Source organism: Dipodomys ordii, unplaced genomic scaffold (assembly GCF_000151885.1).
Source record: "Dipodomys ordii isolate 6190 unplaced genomic scaffold, Dord_2.0 Scaffold5, whole genome shotgun sequence".
NCBI classification, from domain to species: Eukaryota; Metazoa; Chordata; class Mammalia; order Rodentia; family Heteromyidae; genus Dipodomys; species Dipodomys ordii.
This window is the reverse complement of record NW_012267221.1, coordinates 16567823-16586515: the sequence shown is the minus strand read 5'-3', so window position 1 is coordinate 16586515 and position 18693 is coordinate 16567823. Positions and strand designations below refer to the sequence as shown.

The 18693-nt window shown below is 36.3% G+C and overlaps 1 protein-coding gene across 1 annotated transcript in view; it reads right to left on the bottom strand.

Annotated features, from left to right (window-relative positions):
* LOC105993902 (sodium channel protein type 2 subunit alpha) overlaps positions 1–2226 on the bottom strand; it is a 128193-nt gene extending 125967 nt beyond the window's left edge. Inside the window, exon 1 of the mRNA XM_013027283.1 lies at positions 1981–2226. The gene's annotated coding sequence lies outside the window, so the exon portion shown is untranslated. The remainder of the gene's footprint in view (positions 1–1980) is intronic.
* Between the last annotated feature and the right edge of the window lie 16467 nt (positions 2227–18693).

Here is an 18693-nt window from a genome sequence, read left to right as displayed (position 1 = left end):
TCTCCACCTCTATTATGGACAGTTCTCAGTACATATGAGGTACTCTGTAAATATTCTGTGCAGAAGACATGTTTTAATCTACTTTTATTAAGATAACTAAAGAAGTAGGCTGTACCTATTAAGTGAAAAAAAGAAGGAAGGCCAAGACATCAGATGACAATTTGTGTCATCATATGAATCTATATGTATAGTTTATTCTTTTGAGGAGAAGAAATAGAATTAGGAGCTAGAATATGGCCTTTTGTGTCATTCATGGGTGTGGGGTAGAATGGTTTACAAAATTTAATAATGTAATGATGACATAAAGAAAGAGAGTTTAATTTAGATTCCTTTAGTTTCTTTGGCAAGAACACGGAGAAAATTTAGCACTGCATCTAATATACCAATGAGTAGCTTACACACTGAAAGAAATTATTTTATAGAATTTACCTAGAGAGTCTCAATGAGAGATAAACAGATACAGACCGAGAAATACAGAGAGAAATTCAATATCATCATACCTAAAACCTGGTATGTGCAATCTAGATGTGTTCACAGTAAATTTGCTACTCCTGTGGAAGACACTGAAATTGCCAAACTGTGTTCTAGCTTTACTTGATTTTACTATGTAACTCTAAATGTGAAAATCTATTTCATGTGAAATCCACTTAATCTCTCAGACATGATTGCTTTTTTTAAAATATAAGATGGACAAATGCTAACACAATATGTGGGATTCTATTTCTCACATATATATGTACACACACACACACACACACACACACATCCATGTTAAACTGAAATGCTTTATCAATTCTACCTAAGAGATTTTTCCTCCCCGTGGTCCAAACCATTTCATAAAGTCATTCCCCATGGCTTACACAGCCTCTGACACAGCACAACTACCCCTTTATAGGAAAGCAATGACTGAGACAGAAACAGCTTGATAACACCCCCACCTCTTGCCACCTGCACCATAACCATCACCATTGCTCTCTCTCTCTCTCTCTCTCTCTCTCTCTCGCACACACACACACCTTCCCACAAGAAGAGAGAAGCATTTAAAACCAGTTTTACAAGTGTATTAAAACTGTATTGAAATACAATGAATTTGATCTAAATGACAACCATTGGCTCTTACTTATTAGATTTCTGTATTTTTTCCCTGATTTTTCCTGTAGCAAATAAAAAAAGATTTCAGGGAAGTCACAAGCAGAAGCAAGGCTGTTGCATGCATATTCTAGTTCCTGAGTCATTCCACTCTTCAACACAGCTAATGTCACATGACCTAAAATCATTTAAAACATGAACACCTTCCACAGTATCAACGATCCTAAATGCCCACTGTCCTGTTATTAAAACCGAGGAAAATCCATTTTTCAGCAATTAATGTGTTTTCAGTTTACTCTTCGTGTTTATCTTGGGGGATGGGGAGTGACTGTGCTATCATTCCAAGTCTACTAAACACATTACATAAATCCTCATTCATGGGAGGGAAGTGATTCACATCTTATTTCTAAAAGGTAGAAACAGAAGCACAAATAATCCATACCATCTCTGTCAGCAGGAATTGTTCAGAAGGCCAGTGGCTCAGGATGTTGGCTGCCTCCAGGCTGCTATCAGGAGGCAGAGCCACTGCCATGTTAATCGGCTTCATTACATCTCTATGATTTGTTCAACGCATTAAGGAGCAGCATTTCCCTTGTGAGGGGAAGGGCTCATTCCTCACTTTGAAATCCTTACCATTAAAAGGTAAACAAACACAGCCATAGATTGATACTTAAGATAGAAAAGCCAACAAAATAGTGAAACACCAATAATCATGATAAGAGCTCATTTTGCTTTGCCTAGAAGAATTTTTAAATGCAGAACTGCCAGAATTAGAGCTTTGGAATGCTTAGATCTAAAGGCAAGATTACAAATCCCGTCTCATTTTCAATACCATTATTAACATAGATAACAATTCAAGAATAGGCCAAAAATAGAATCATTCTGGCTTACCTGAAATAAAGGGAACTCTAAATCATAACACAGAATCCATGGGTGTGTTGAATATGATGTCTTCAGTGCAGTTCTGTAGAATTTTGACTAGAGCAGGAAGTAAAATTTCACATGTGTTCACTCCCAACTAAAGAAAGAAACAAAAAAAACCAATAAAGGACGATCACAGCATCCTTTCTGCTTCTGCCTTAGCTTTCTGTTCTGACACTCACTCGATGGAACCCACTGTCTGTTAGAAAACAGCATGCTGAAATGAAAAAATAAATAAATAAATCTAAGGCAGCCTCTTGCACGACAGCTCCATCTCCTGGTCATGAGTGGAACCACTGAATTCAAGTTCTTTTGGCAATGCAGCATTTGGCAAGCCTGATTACATGGTGCAGATCCCATAATTCCACTGTATTTGAAATTAACTACCCCAATTTATTTAAAATTAAGAGTTTAAGAAGGATTATGGTATGGATTTTTAAATTTATAACTCTAATTTTAGGGTTTCCTTTAATTTGTTTACAGCACATTTGCATTCATAGCATTTTAAAAAATGTAGTGACTTACATTTATTTCACTTTATATACTATCTGAAACTGTAGTTTGTATCTCCTACCAAAATGATTTTAGTTGTAGTTTCACCTCATGGTGAAAAAAGTCTAAGTATTTTCTTACTAGAGAAGTCCTGTGATATACTGTTATCGTTTAGAGAAATGTTGGAGGGTTACAGTTAATAAAAGAAAAACCAAATGAATAAAAGACAATCTTGGAGATCTTTAGTCAACCAAATTCAATCCAATTCATTTCAAATGGACAAATCTCAAATTGTACATTGTAACTGTATATTAAATTTAGCAATTGTAGTATACTAAAATGTGAACTAGGATCTTATTATAGGGATATTGTTATAAACCAAAGTTTTACTTGATATATGGTATGCTTAGCATGTTATTTGTTTAATTACTTAATTTTCTATGGTCAGTGGTGAAGTACTAGTTCATTAAAAATGGGAGGGGATTTGTGAATAAAAAAGGAAAAAGGAGCAAATGTACAGCTGAATATCCAATGTACATATATGATGAAGCAAATAGGAGACCTGAAATGAGTCTGAGGAGAAAGAGCAGATGGGACAAATCTTGATCAAGTAACACCCAACATAGAAATGGGATGTTAAATCTTGATATTTGGTATAAGCTCTAGAAATTTAGAAATTAAAAATATTGTTTCAAATTTTTAAATAAGATTTTTATTGTGAGAATACTGTATAGAGGAGGGGCTACAGTTACATGAGCAAGGTAATGAGTACATTTCTTATCAAGCATTGTTGTCTCCTTTGTTTTTCCCCTACCATCCCTTCCCTTCCATCTCCACAACTAAAGCTACACCCCCCACCCTCCCCTAAATTGTAAAGTTCGTTTTTCAACATAGCGTCTTCTTAAAAATGAAATTAAAATATGGGAAATTCCTCCCTCCTGTTTTCCCGCAATACCATTTAAGTAGAAACACGAACCAAATTCCCTACAAAAGTTTTCTGTGTGGTGGGAAGGGAGGTGAAACACTGGGAGAGAATGAGTTTTCTGGAAACCCTTCATTTACTAGTATAGTGATGCTGTCCATGGTACTGAAACACAATTTCTGAGCACATAGAGGATTCTAAGGCTTAAACTAGTTTGAAATGTAGTTCTCATGAGGTGTGATGTAAATGTTAGTCTTAAAATCTCTAGGTCAAGCAAGATAAATAATAACATCTAATATACAAATGTGTTATATTTTGTCCATAAATGCACATATGCCAATCAGAATCCATGATGTAAATAATCCTTTCTCTGGCTCCTTTATATTTCATTTCCTACTTAGGAAAATTCTTATATAGTCTATGCCTCCATTATCAGATGAGGAATGGAGGCCTACTTTACAGAAACTTATTAAGTGCTAATTAATAAATAAGTCCTAAAATATTACCTTGCTTGTTTCAATATCAGTATTAAACCTATAGCCTGACAGTACTCAGTAAAGACCCTGTGACTAACCTAACCCTCAATCTTTTTCTTACATTTAGCTCTATAATATTATTAGGACATGTCGATATGGTTTAAAAACATACTAATAACATTGTGCAAATGAATAATTAAAGTGACTTGAATCATCAAAGCAGTCTAGTGTATGCCTCTAGCTTGTTCATGACAATTTTCTGTGCTAATGTAAGATATAAGACACAGTTATAAACATCTGGGGCCTATTAATTATGACATTTTCCTCAAACTTTCCTCCCAATTGTTTCTGATGATCTAGAATGTTGAATGGATAAAATTACAGCCTAAAATACCACAAACATAAAAGATCATTAAAAGCACAAACATAAAGTATCATTAAAACCTCACTTTAGGTATTTTATAATAATGCATAAAAGAGTTAAACATTTTTTCTTAACAAAGTAATTCTTTTCCCTATTATTTATTTATTTGTCAGTCGTGGGGCCTGAACTCCGGGCCTGGGCGTTGTCCCTCAGCTCTTCAGCTCAAGGCTAGCGCTCTACCACTTGAGCTGCAACTCCACTTCTGGCTTTTTCTGCTTATGTGGTGCTGAGGAATTGAATCCAGGGCCTCATGCATGTGAGGCAAGCACTCTAGCACTGAGCCACCTTCCCAGCCCCTTCCTCATTATTTTAAAGGTAGATGTTTTTGTTTACTCTTGAAGAATATTTGCATAACTTACCCTGAAATTGTGGGCATCTTTATACATGCCTCCATATATTTCTAGGGGTATGATATTTTGTTTGGAGACTATGGGGTCATGTGACACTGCAATATGAATAATCCTATTAAGTTGTACCTGGGCTCCACATTGTTCACTTCCCTCATTCTGGTCAGGCTTTAGAACTCTCTCCTGAGTGAACCTAACCCTAACTCCTAACTTCATCCATACACTCTCTACATTTCCTTCCTGGTATGCTGTGTAGTCTTTAAAGAAAATGTAAATTCCATGAAGATGATTTGGTCATTTCTACAAGTTTGACTAATACCTAAAGGCTAAAAGCTGATAGAAGAAAAAACAAATGATTGTCTTACATATAGAATACTTTGCATCTTTTTTATGTATTTATAATCACTGTGATGTTAATTCATGTGAATTTTTATATTTTATTAATAGACGTTTGAAGAAAAACAAGTGGTCAAAATATTATTGACTGGAAAAGAGGAGTGATAATGTAGAGGTGAAAGAGCCTTAGAGTCCTGGTGGCCACAGGTCCTTTTTTCCCCTGGAAGGTGACTTAAAGAGAGCACCATTCCATGATCCACTGAGCTACACAGCTTTCTCACACATGCCTCAAGCCTCACAAGATGCATTTACTAGTACCAGAAATACACTGATGTTGTCTGGTGGCTCCCTGCTGAGGCTAAGTGAAGTACATTTAGGTTGTCCTGACATTGCTCATTAGGAGGTGGGTTTTCTCGTGGAGCAAATAACTAAATCTGGTGTGATAAGAGCTACTTAAAGGAACTCACACTCTCCAAAATCTGTGCCAAATTATATTCATCAGGTGTTCACAAAAATCGCCCTAACATGTAGTGGATTAATCATCAACTTCAACTCCTTATTTAATGATTCTTATTATGATTTTATCCTGTTTATTCTTTGCAAGAATAGCACCATCATATCATAAATCATAGTAATTATAAGCAATGAAATCCTTGATTGTTTGGGTTGTAACTGGGTGTGGTGGCAAATGCTGTTTGAGGCTGGCAGGGAGGGGGGTTGTTAGTGAAATCCTGTCTCAGAAAACAATCCATGCATGGCAGTGCACACATATAATTACAGCCACTCAGGAACTAGAAGTAGGAGGATGATTGTCTAAGGTTAGCTCAGGCAAAAGTGCAAAATCTGATCTGAATAACAAACTAAGGCAAAAAGGCTGCTCAATCCTTTTACTTTCTGACAATTTCACCTCAATGGAGAACACGAGATAAAGAAATGCAATCTTGTTCTTAGCCTATCCTAGTGAAGAAATTATGGAGGGACTCCATGAAATGAGTTATGAGATTGATCAGAAAAGTCTCACATGGTAAGAATTCTGGGAAAGAATTGTTCAGCAAGTCCTGCTTCTATTTTATATGAATGTGACGGGAAACCAAGAAGAGCAGGCAGGAAAAGCTTAGTTATCAGAAGCAACTCTCACCCTTATTAGAAATATAGGACTTTCAGAAGGCATCTGGTTCAGAGACATATGAGAAAATCCCTGCATGGAAAATAACAAAAGTAAATTCCAATTGAAACTAGAAGGTAATAGGGCCCCAAAATGCCAGTTGTTCTATTGGTGGAGTACTCATACAGGATGAATTCTAGAGACGTTTCTGGGTGTCTCCAGGTTATCTCTTCAAGGGCATAGTTGCTCTGATATTTCTGGCAGTAAGGAGCAGCATCAGCCGTTTACCTTGACACATATTCACAACATACCAGGGACCCCAATAATGCAGTACTTCACTTGCAAGTGAAGATGCTTTCCTCAGTGAAGCAAATCACAAAATCATGGAAGACAGAGGGTATCAGGAATGGAGAGTCCACATGTAAAGTATATGACTTGGTACTCAGGTGGGCACCTGCAGCATCCAGAATCATTGGATGATGTAGATCTATTCATTTTTATTAGATGATAGAGATATAATCACTACCAGTATACTCAGTCCCACTTCTAAAGTTCTCGTTAGATTATGACTGATGATATGCAATCTAATATAATAGTTTATATCTGAAAATTCCAAAGGAGAAAGCAACTCAAGTGAAAACAACTGTAGAGAACTTGGCTCATAGGTCTAAAATTCACATGCAGACATAAATATACATTTATAATTGGCATATATCCATACACATTGTTATGTCTGGATATTGGAAGACCCCTGCATTGATAGCTTGGTTCTCAGTGTGCTCCTATTGGGTGCTGCTGAAGGGACCTTTAGAAGGGGTGATATAATGAAATGTCCTCAGAGCAATGGGAGAATGCCTTTGTAGTAGATTGTGGGACACCAATCCTCTTCATATTCTTTCGGTTTCCTGCAAATTAAGTGAGTAGTTTTGCTCCATTGTAAGGTGGAGGGCTCTTGCCATTCTGTTACTTTACCACTGCTACCAAACAAGTGGACTTCTTTATCATGAACTAGAGCATTCAAAACTAAGATATTTTATCTCTCTGTGTCTCTTTGTCTCTCTCTGTCTCTCCCTCTCTATTGCTCTGTCTCTCTCTTGTCCTACTTTGAACCTCAGGCTGGCTTCAGATTCACAATCCTTCTGCCTCCAGCTAAATCTCATTTCTTTATAGTTTAATTATCTCAAGTACTTTGTTATAGTGGCAGAAAGTTGACAGAGATGTGTGCACACATATTTATATATATAGATAGATAGATAGATTTATATGTATGTGTATATATATCAAGTTCAATTAGTCTTTCATTTGATTTGACTATAATGGATATCTCCTTTTCCAAAAATTAATTGGAAATACAGAAGTCTCTTGATGGATTAGTATTGTGTTAGGCATGTAGCCAGACACTGAGATGCAAAGTAGAGCAAAAGATTGGAATCAGAATAGTAGTTTAAGTGTGTCTATTAATAGTGAAGAATACCACCATGTGACACTACCAGTGTACCAAAATGAAGTAGAAATATTTGTAGATGCGATTGCTGTATGATGCCTAAATAATTGTTAAAATAAATGAAAACATTCAGTGGAACGGTGAATAATGCAGAAGAGATGTTAGTTGATGTTTAATGATTCCAGGTGAAGGAGGACTTAATTCTGTAAGTTCTCATTGTTTAGTAACATTTTGCTTTTGTTCAATTCAAGAGAGAATTTAGTAATGGTCTACATGGCAATGAATTGCTCTGGAGTTAGAAATCTTATTAAATTGTGCAAAACTTCAAAACCCTGTCAAGGTTATTGTGGAATTGTTTCTTGTACTCATTACAATATAGAAATAGCGGGATCCTTTTTCCATTTTAGCTCTTACATAGACATATATTGGAAATAGGCAAATATGTAGATAGACTTTTTGTTTGACAAATCAACAAACTGATCCTCAGAAAATATATGACTCTGATTATTAGATATAGGTGTCCACTTAAAAGTTTTAGGGGATATACAGGTGACCAGTAAGACATCATTGCTGAGTGTGTCTCTGAGATTGTCTCTGTAAGAGACTGGCATTTAAATCAATGTACTGAGGAGAGATCTGTTCCTTAATGTGGGTAGGCAACTCCTAACTCAGAACAAAAAAAGAGAAAAGTAATTTTTTCTTTTTTTCTCTCTTTCTTCTCTCTCTTCTCTTTTTTCTTTCTCTCTTTTCTCTCCCGTCTTTCTTCCTTTTTTCCTTCCTTCCTTCCTTCCTTCCTTTTTTTCTTCCTTCCTTCTTTCCTTCCTTTCTTTTTTCTTTCTTTCATTCTTTTGGTCTTTCATTCTTGCTTGCTTTCGTTCTTGCTTGCTTTCTTGCTTTCTTTCTTTCTTGATCCAAGACTCCCTTTTTCTTCTGTCTTTAGATAGTAAGATTCTGCTTTCCATGGTTTTGCACTCTGGGGTTTGCCTCAGTGGTTCTCCCAGGTTCTCCAGTCTCCTGCCTCAGATGAAAGCTTGCATCATCCCTATTTCTTAAACCTTCAAACTTGGTGGAGCCACATGTGACCAGTTTCCTTGGCTTACCAGCTTGAGATGGTCTATTGTGGAACCTCTCAGCTACCCTCCCTTTAACAAATCACTTCTATTCAGCATATCTATCTATCTGTCTGTCTGTCTGTCTCTCTGTCTGTCTGTCTGTCTGTCTCTCTCTCTCTCTCTCTCTCTGTCATCTCCTTCACTCTCATTGGTTATGACTTTCTGAAATATCCTGGCTAAAATTAGCATTTAACAATTATCACTTCAAAAGAGAGAACGTAATTATCTTATTTCCCAATCATATTTATTTCCACCAAACAAATGATGCCTGACCAAAGGAAAATGTGCAATTCTTTATGAGCCTCGTAGGGATTGGTCTCATTGCTTTGTCTGTTACTTGCATTTTTTAAATCGCATACATCTATGAGGAGATCATGATAACAATGCTTATCTCTGACATTTTTTAAACCCCAGAGTAGTAGGCACAATTTTCTGTGTTCATAAAAATCTTTAATTTTTTCCTCAATACACAACAAAACTCATCCACAGCACGATGTGACTTAATGAAGAATAATGCGCATTTCTTGCAAGGCTGCGCCTGCCCAAAACTTCTCATATGCTCTTTATTCTCTTTTGCACTGGGTTCCTGGTCAGATCCAAAAGACCCAGATGAGATAATAGATAAACTCTGGACTACTAGGTCAGCAATTAAAGTAGCACCAAGCAAGAGATATTGAACGACAAAAAATATATATCCTGGGCAGAGCATGCATTATTTTCCAATAAATCAGAGCTGAGAATTAGTTGGCAAGGTCACTGTTGTCTAAAGTATATTTCTTATTTAGTTTTTATAAAGAGATTAATAGATTTCCCACTTAATAAGTTAATATAGTTTCTTTGGTCAAAATATTCCAAAATATAGAGGTTCAGGTAGATGAGAGTAGTATCTTCTATTGTTCTATAGCATAAGTCCAAAACTATGATTGACTGTTCTTAATTGTATACTTCAAAATAGCAGCTAGAGAATATTTTGGATGAACCTAGCACAAGAAATGACAAGTGTATGAGTTGATGGAAATACAAATACCCTGAATTGATAACTACATGTTCTACATTAAAAAATCAAACTGTATCTGTAAATATGAATAATAATTATATACCAATTAAAAATACAAATTAAAGTTTAAGAAGTTTGACTATAAGAATATATAAGGTATGATAGTACAATAAGAGAAATGGGAAGATATACTAGTACAATAAGAGAAATGGGAAGATATACTAGCTTAAACAAGACCAAAAAAATTTCTCCCATAATTGTACAGGATGTAATGGTAGGCTGTGCTTCATAAGGTACTCAGACACCCATTCTGTTATTTATTCCCTCCTAAGGTATTTTGTGTTCAAACTCATGTATAAAGTTGGCTGACATTCATGTTTTCATTCTGACCCTTTGTAAGGAAACAGGAAATACAGAGCAAGCAATACCCTATGAAACAGATTTGTTACCAAAGGATTTTCCAGTTATTTACAACAGTAATATGTATTATGATTCTTTAGTCGTTTTAAAAAACCTACAGTAGGCATTGAATTTCAGAAACTAGCCCTTCTAGAGCTAGCTTTTGAAAGCATGCATACTATCAGAAACAGAAGTCTGCCAAGTCTTTCTGGTTACAAAAGGAGGGACCTATTTAGCTCACCTCTTCAAAAAGGATGAAAGGACTCAAGGTAACCACTACCTTAACTCCACTTCTAAAGTTCTTGTTGGAATGCAGCTAATGATCTAGACTACTGTGGCAGTTTCTATGCAAAGACTCTAAAGGAGAAACACAAACCAAAATAATTTCAGAGAACTTACCTCACAGCTTCCAGATTTGCGAACAAGTTTGGAAATAAGCATGAAAAGCTTTATTCAATTGAAATTTCTGGAGAAGAAAATTCTTTACCCACACATTAAAAAAAATCCCCCTGCTACTGTCAGTGTTTTAAACACATGTTAGTTAAGAGTCATCCAGCCTTATAAGTTTAGAATAGAATACCAGCAGAGAAAGCTTAAAATATGTGAGTGGGAGTTTTGGTGTTGGGACAAATATAATAGCAGTTGTGGTTATAGCAACAAAGCTGAGTTTTCTTGCATGTGCCAATAAGTCCAGGTCTTCTGGTTCTCTAACTAGATCATTTTCATCCAGTAAGTCAGTCTTTGAAGTATAGAGAGCATCATGTATAATTTGAACTAATGTTTAATTTCAACATATTTAATTGGCTAATAGTTATAGGTGATTTCATTTTATGTAACTTAAAATATATTTGAGAGTATTCCTGTAATGGCACAATCCCACTCAGTTTTACCCAGAATGGCCTTTTTTTCCCCACCTTGGGTAGGACCATGGAATTGAATCTCAGATGAGAATAACATAAATTTTGAAGCAGAAAAAATTTGCATGTCTTTGCTCTAATCATGAGCCACTGTGCTCTCTGAATAATTTCTGCTAAGAAAAGAACTAATCATAGCTGTGTTCTTCTTCAAAACAATCAGTGACTCACTTCTTTCCAGCAGATGAAGTCTGAGCCCCTTAAGAGGATAATCAATAACTTTTGGATATGATTCGGTCTGTTTTACCTTTGTTGACACACCTTCCCTTGTCTTCTCCAAGAACCACTAACTTCGACAGGACTGAAAATTTCTAATCACAACAAACATTGTCACTTTTCTTCTCCTTTCTTCACAGGGTTATCTTGATTGGAAATCTTTCCTCTCTTTCCACATCATGTGCCTGGCAAGCTGCTAATCTTGTGAATCAAGGCCCTGTGAAGATTTCCCCAACCATCTGAAACCAGATTTATTACTACCTCCCCCTCAACACAGAGACAGCATCAATAATCTTCCCTCACCGAAGCTCACAAGGTTGGTGTCAAGATTAATCATATGGTAAGATCATGTTTGTGAAGATATTTTTTTAAAACAATCAACTACTACACTTCTTTTTCTTAAATTATGGGAAGACAGTGTTTGATAATAATCTGGATTGAACTTTTGAGCTTGATTGTCTTTTCTCCCTTTGGCATTGATGTAAGATGCTGTCACAAAGTATTATCATTATTTATTTACTTCTTCCCTTGTGGTGCCCTCTCCTTTCCCTCTGTGTCTGGGATAGCAAAGCGCAGACTGCACAACTAGGAGAGCCCCAGCTGGAATGAAATTGAGAACATGGGTACTCACCAAATTTATTAACACTAAGGGCAGAAGCAAAGGATCAGAGAAATGAATTCTTCCTAGAAAGAGCTCTGGAATCTTTTTCACCTAGTTTGTGCCTTTAGGTGTTTGCTATGTGAACTCAAAACCCAAAAGCAAACCATTTTGAAGCCTCCCTATATGCTTAAGTAAATATATAATTATCAAATACCACAATAATATTCAGTTTCCTTCAGCATGAGAACTATTTAGTAGCAGGCCTTGGGACTTAAGGCTAGGACACCTTAGTCACATTTAAACAAGTAACTATATATGTTGCTTTTCTTTCTTTCTTTCTTTTTTTTTTTTGGGTCCGCTGGTGGGGCCTGAACTCTGGGCCTGGGCCCTGTCCCTCAGCTCTTCAGCTCAAGGCTAGCACTCTACCACTTGAGCCACAGTGCCACTTCCGGCTCTTTTCTTTTTACTTATGTGGTGCTGAGGAATTGAACTCAGGGCCTCAGGCATGCAAGGCAAGCGTTCTACCACTGAGCCACCTTCCCAGCCCTATATGTTGCTTTTCTTTGCTTTGCTTTGCTTTTGTTGGGCTTGAAACTTGGGGCCTGGGTGTCGAGCCATAGCTCTACTTCCTGTTTTCGGGTGGAGATAAAAGTGTCACAGACTTTCCTGCCTCGGCTGGCTTTGAGCTGCAATCCTCAGATCTCAATCTTCTGAGTAGCTAGATTACCTGTGTGAGCAACTGACACTCAGCTATGTTTCTTTTCTTCCCAACAGATTTTTTTTTATTGTGAAAATACCGTACAGAGCGGTTACAATTACATGGGCAAGGTAAAGCGTACATTTCTTATCAGGCATTGTTGCCTCCTCCTTTGTTTCCCCTTCCCATCCTCCCTCCCCCCTCCCCCGCCCCCCTAATCCTCCTCCCTCCTAACCCCCCACCAAAGTTGTGAAGTTCATTTTCAACATACAAATTGTACATCTCATTGTTGCAATAAGTCCACCTATATCCCTATTTAAATGATTTGTTTTTTTCCCTTCACCTCCACAAATTATACCGACATCAAATACAGTGAAAGCAGGTGTTATACCGTGGGGAAGGGACCTACAAATAACTAGTATATGTCTGAGTCAAGCAGAAAAAGTCAGATAAGTTGATGTTAGGGAAATGAACCCTAAGATATGTATTCAAAAGTTTTTTTTTCCTTTCATGTGATTGTTTCTAACACATTTATAAGATTATTTCTTTGTTGCTTTGTCTGTCCAACAGATTTTTTATAGTCAAATATTTTCAATTTTATGGCACCAAATGACAAAACCAATTCTGTATAAGTTAAATGCATTTTAAGTTGATTTCAATTTCAAGTAGCTTTCACATCTTATTTTATTTCTATCTTTAAAAAATATTTTCAACTCTCTGATCTTTGAAGAAATTGAAGATACACTATGAAAGCAGGAGATCATATTTGATATGATCAACATATGTTCTGTGCTTGTGAGACAATGTCATATTGAAATCCATTATATTTTCACAATAAAATTTTTTCTACTATACAAGTTAATTTTGGTGTTTACTTTTTTATACATTTTTATTATAAAAATACTGTACAGAGGGTTTACAGTTACATGAGTAAAGTAATGAGCACCTTTCTTATTGAGCATTGATGCCTCCACCTTTGTTTTTCCCTACCATCCCTTCCTTCCCACCTCCCCAACTACTCCCTCCAACCCCTGCCCTGCATATTGTATATACATTTTTCTAATTTGGGGATGGGAAGGGAAAAACCAAAATGTTTAAATAGTGATACAGGTTGACCCATGGTCACAATAAAATTCCCCTCCCATCTCCCCACAATAAAAATTTTTAAAGGTAGTCCCACTATCATATTTAATATGGCCAATATGGGCAGGCATTGCAAACTCAAAACCAGCATAATACCCTGAAATAAAAGATCATCTTATGAGCAATTTGGGTTAGATTCTTAAGGTCTTGAAGTGTCTTTCTGATTCAATAGAAATAAGTGAACGCTGTAATTTTTTTTCTTTTGTGGGGCTTTTCCTCTGGGCCTGGGCGCTGTCCCCACAGCTTTTCAGCTCAAGGCTAGTGCTCTACCATTTGAGTCACAGTGCTACTTCCAGTTTACTGATGGTTTATTGGAGATAAGAGTCTCACGGACTTTTCCTTCCTGGGATGGCTTTAAACCATGATTCTTACATCACAGCCTCCTAAGTAACTAGGATTACAGGCATGAGCCACTGGTGCCTGGCTCACCTCTCCGTGGTAAATTATTCTATCCCACAAAGGCAACAGATAGAAAATTGGAAATAAACTTGGTATTTGTAAAATAAAATAAAATAAAAAAAGAAGTCAGAAAACTCAATTAGACACAACCAAAGTGAGAATTAAAACCTCCTGGAAAAAAATTTCAGAAAGGTAACAAATAGTCCTTATTTTATTTTATCCCTTTGCTTGGTGGTCTTAGAGGTACCCATAAGAGCTCATCTGATGAAAATTTTCTGATTCATTTCAATGCAAACAAACAAACAACCCTGCTTTCATTAGAAATCAGAATTCGGTCACCAGTGAAAGAAGCAAAAACCTCTTCAATGACTATGAACTGGCCCAGCTTCAATGAGAAGCAGCAGAAAGCAGTAAGGCTAAAACCAGAACAAGAGCCAACAATCACAGTGTAGCTCCCAGGGTGAGGAGCTAATTTAATGCTGCTCTTTTACAACAGGCACCAGTAAATAGTTTTCATTCATCCTTTAATTAATCAGATTAATGTAAGCACTAGTTGGAGGGAATAAGTGTTTGTTTTTTCCATTCTTGTGTGTTATGGTTTGCTTATTGGTAACTCAGCTCCATTTCAGATAGCTTAGAGGTACAATTCTGCTTATTCAAGCATGTTGGCAGTGCTGGTTCCAACACAAAATATCTCTGCATCTCAGGGTATGGCTCAAAGGTATCTGAGGAGAAAAAAATACCATTTCTATTAAATCAGGCAGGAACATTTATTCCAAAGAGATGAAGCAAAAAAAGCAATTTCTTGCGATTCTCAGACTGAATATGCTTAGAGGATATCCTTATGTTACATTATTCTTTGTGGCAAAGGAACTCCATTTCTTTTGTTTTACTTTGTCTAGGGTTGACGCAAGCCCCACTACTTTCAAATCTTTTCTTTGGCTACCTCAGCCTTTACTGTATTTCTTCTTCTTCTTTTTTATTGTAAGAATACCGTACAGAGGAGTTACAATTACATGGGCCAGATAACAAGTACATTTCTTATCAAGCATTGTTGCCTCCTCTTTGTTTCCCCTTTCCATCCCTTCCTATACTCCTCCTGTATTTCTTCTTTTTTTAAGGAAACTTTATTTATTTTTATTTTTTCTGGCCCTTCCTGGGGCTTGAACTCAGGCCTGGGCACTGGTTCTGAACTTCTTTTTGCTCAAGGCTAGCACTCCAGCATTTGTGCTACAGCACAACTTCTTGCTTTTTCTTTTCATGGGGTGCTGAGGCATTGAACCCAGGGCTTCATGCATGCCAGGCAAGCACCCGACCACTAAGCCACATTTCCAGCCCTATTGTATTTCTTAACAATGAATTCTTGCATCGATTCTGATTTTTATGTAATAGAGTAATTCTTTGACAAGTGTGTTGGTAGGAGAATCCACAGGTTATAGTCTTTGGAACAGAATAGTCTTTGCACGGGCAAAGGCAATACAGACCTTGTCCAAATATTTACTAGCTCCGTGACTTTGGGTACCTCATTCAATCTTTCCAACTGCTAGTTAGGATACACAAATCTAAACACTATCATAACACCTTACACATGCTAATGTGTCTGTAACTAAGAAAAATTAAATAACATATAATAAAAATAAGTATTGATGAGGAGGATAGATTATAACCTTGCTGGTGGAAATGTAAGATAGTATAACCATTTTGGAAAAAAAAAGCTTGGTAGTTTCTCAAAACCATTCAACATGGAGTTACCATATGACATAGCAATTCTAATCTCAAATATATACCCAAGAGTAATAACAACACACATCCAGGAAAAAGGTTGTACATAGAAACTAAAAATAGTATTCAGAATAGCCAAAAAGAAGCCATGATACAAATACAAATAAACTGATTATTGATAAATAAAATTTTGTTCATCTAAGAATGGAAAGTTACTTGATAATTAAAATGAACAAAACAGTAATTGTATGCTATATTATGGATGAAATTTAAAATTGTTATGCTAAATGAATGAAATAAGCTAGTTACAAAAGACCTTATCACGTACAAGTGATATGATTTTATATGAAACCTCAAAAGTAGTCACATTGGTAAATACCAAAAGTAGATCATTGGTTGTATAGGGCTGTTCATACAGGAGTAAACAGCTGAAGAGAAATGAAAAGTGACAGCTAATATATATGACGGTTGGTTGGCACTGGTGGCTTCTGCTTGTTATTCTAGTGACTCAGGAGGTTGAGATCTGGGGATCATTGTTTGACGCCAGCAATAAGTCTGTGAGTCACCTATTTCTAATTAACCACCAGAAAACCAGACGTGGGGCTGTGGCTCAAAATAATAAAGCACTAGTCTTGAGCAAAAATGCTAAGGGACAGAGCTCAGGCCTTAAGCTCAATCCCCATGACTGATAAAAAGGGAAAAAAAATAGAAGGTTTCTTTGTGGGAGATAAAATATTCTATAGTTGATTGTGAGGTTACTGAATGTACAATAAAACTAGATTGTACTCCTTTTATTTTCTGGCCAGATTTGGGACTTAACTCAGGGCTTGGGCACTGTCCCTGAGCTTCTTTTTCTCAAGGTTAGCACTCTACCACTTGAGCCATAGCTTTTTTGATTTATGTGGGACTGAGGAATCAAACTTCATGCATGCTAGGCAAGCACTCCACCACTAAGCCACATTCCCAGCCATGCAATGTACACTTTATAAGAGTGAAATTTATTGTATACAAATTCTATACCTCAATAAAATTATCAAAATAACATTACTGTATTAGGGAAAGAATAAATATGATGAGTAAGTTTCAGCTGATACTCAGCTTCTGGTTTGGATAATGAAAGATGAAAAGTAAAAGACCAAGGAAATAGGAGAAATGTCATTAAAAATGTGCCACCAAAGTCATCAGGAAGTAAAATTACATGAAGAGTTAAAATAACAAAAAATGCACAGAAATATAGAGTAATGTAAGAAGCAAAATATGTCCTTCCTCTTGGTAACTTTAGATCATTGATAGTCCCAGGGAAATTAGTCTCTGAGAGTAATAGGGATGGAGATGTGTTATAATAATCAAAGAGTAAACAAAAACTGACACTCCTTTTCCTTTGCTGTCTCTGATACTCAAACTAAAGCATATGTACATGCCACGCACATCCTCTAAATAGCTCTAAATCTTCTTTGTCCTACCTTTGTTCCTGTTCCTCTAGCACACTGAATCCATATTGCAAGAATATAGAGTCTTCTCTATTTCTCAATTCATATAATACTCAACTAGGTCCTAAGTCCTGATGATCGGAATTGGAAGCTACGTTCCTACAACTCTGGCTTTAATGGTGATAGATCTTTTGCTTAAGAGAACTTTGTATTGAGGAATATGACTTAGGATCAGGGAAATTGTTAAAGCTTTGCTTTATCGTTACCCTATGTAAAATGAAGTGGGCAGAGAAATAGAGCAATTCACTTCATGACACACCTCAAAATATCTCCTTGAATGAGAAAAATGAGTCAAATGTTATAAAAAAAAGAAAAGGAAAGAAAAGCAAATAATCAATAGATTTAAATATGATCCATTGGTCTTAAATATAAAAACATACCTTCAGATTTAAAGTGGGGTAGAGGAGGTTTAATAATATTGTACCTGGAAAATGAAAATGTGACCACCTGTCTACTTAGAGTAATTTTCAAACTAAAACTTTTTGGGGGAGGTTATTTTCTTTGATTCTATATTAGTTTGAAATTTGGGCAAAACAATTATATTTAAGCCAATGAAACAAACAGTACTTATGAAGCATTTTAGGTAAATGAGGAAATAACTAAAAAGTTATATAAGACCTATATATGGGGAAGTTTCACTGATTCTTTTTAAATATATATTTTTATTGTAAAGATACTGTACAGAGAGAGGGGTCATTGTTACATGTATAAGGTAATGAAAGTAATGAATACATTTCCTTTCGTGCATTGTTACTGCCTCCTTTGTTTTTCCCCTACCATCCCTTCCCTCCTCACCTCCCCAATTCCTCCTTCCCCCAACCAGAGTTGTAAAGTTTGTTTTCAGCATAGTGTCTTGTTCATCTCATTGTTACAATGGGTCAACCTGTATCCTTATTTCAGCATTTTGTTATTTCCCTTCCTCTCCCCACTAGAAAAATGTATATACAAGATGCAACACACCGGAATCAAATACAGTGAAAACAGGGGATATAAAATGGGGGAAGAACATACAAAAGAAACAAAAAAAATCACATAGTACATTATAAGTACATTACAAACAACAGCAACAAAGATAAAAAAACTTCTTGTGTAGCTTAAGACTTGTTGAAGAATCTATTTTTTTCTTCGATTACTAATCTTGTTTCAAGGTTGAACGTTTGGCATATCAGAGCTCTGGAACTGTTAAAAGATATGTGTGTGTTCAAGTGGACTAGCATTGCAAGGATGTAGCTAACCATGCAGTTCCCGAAGGCTGCTTTGGAACAAGATAGGGGACTATGCCAGTGAAGTCAGGAAAGGTAAGGAGATAGGCGGAGCAGAGATTGGGTTAAGACCACCCTTGCCTTTCCAAATGCATGAGCTGAAAACCTCTCTTTGTGGTTAAGTCAGTTACAGTGGCTATTCTGTGGCTTAGAGCCATTTGATCTTAAATGATTTTTCTGTCACT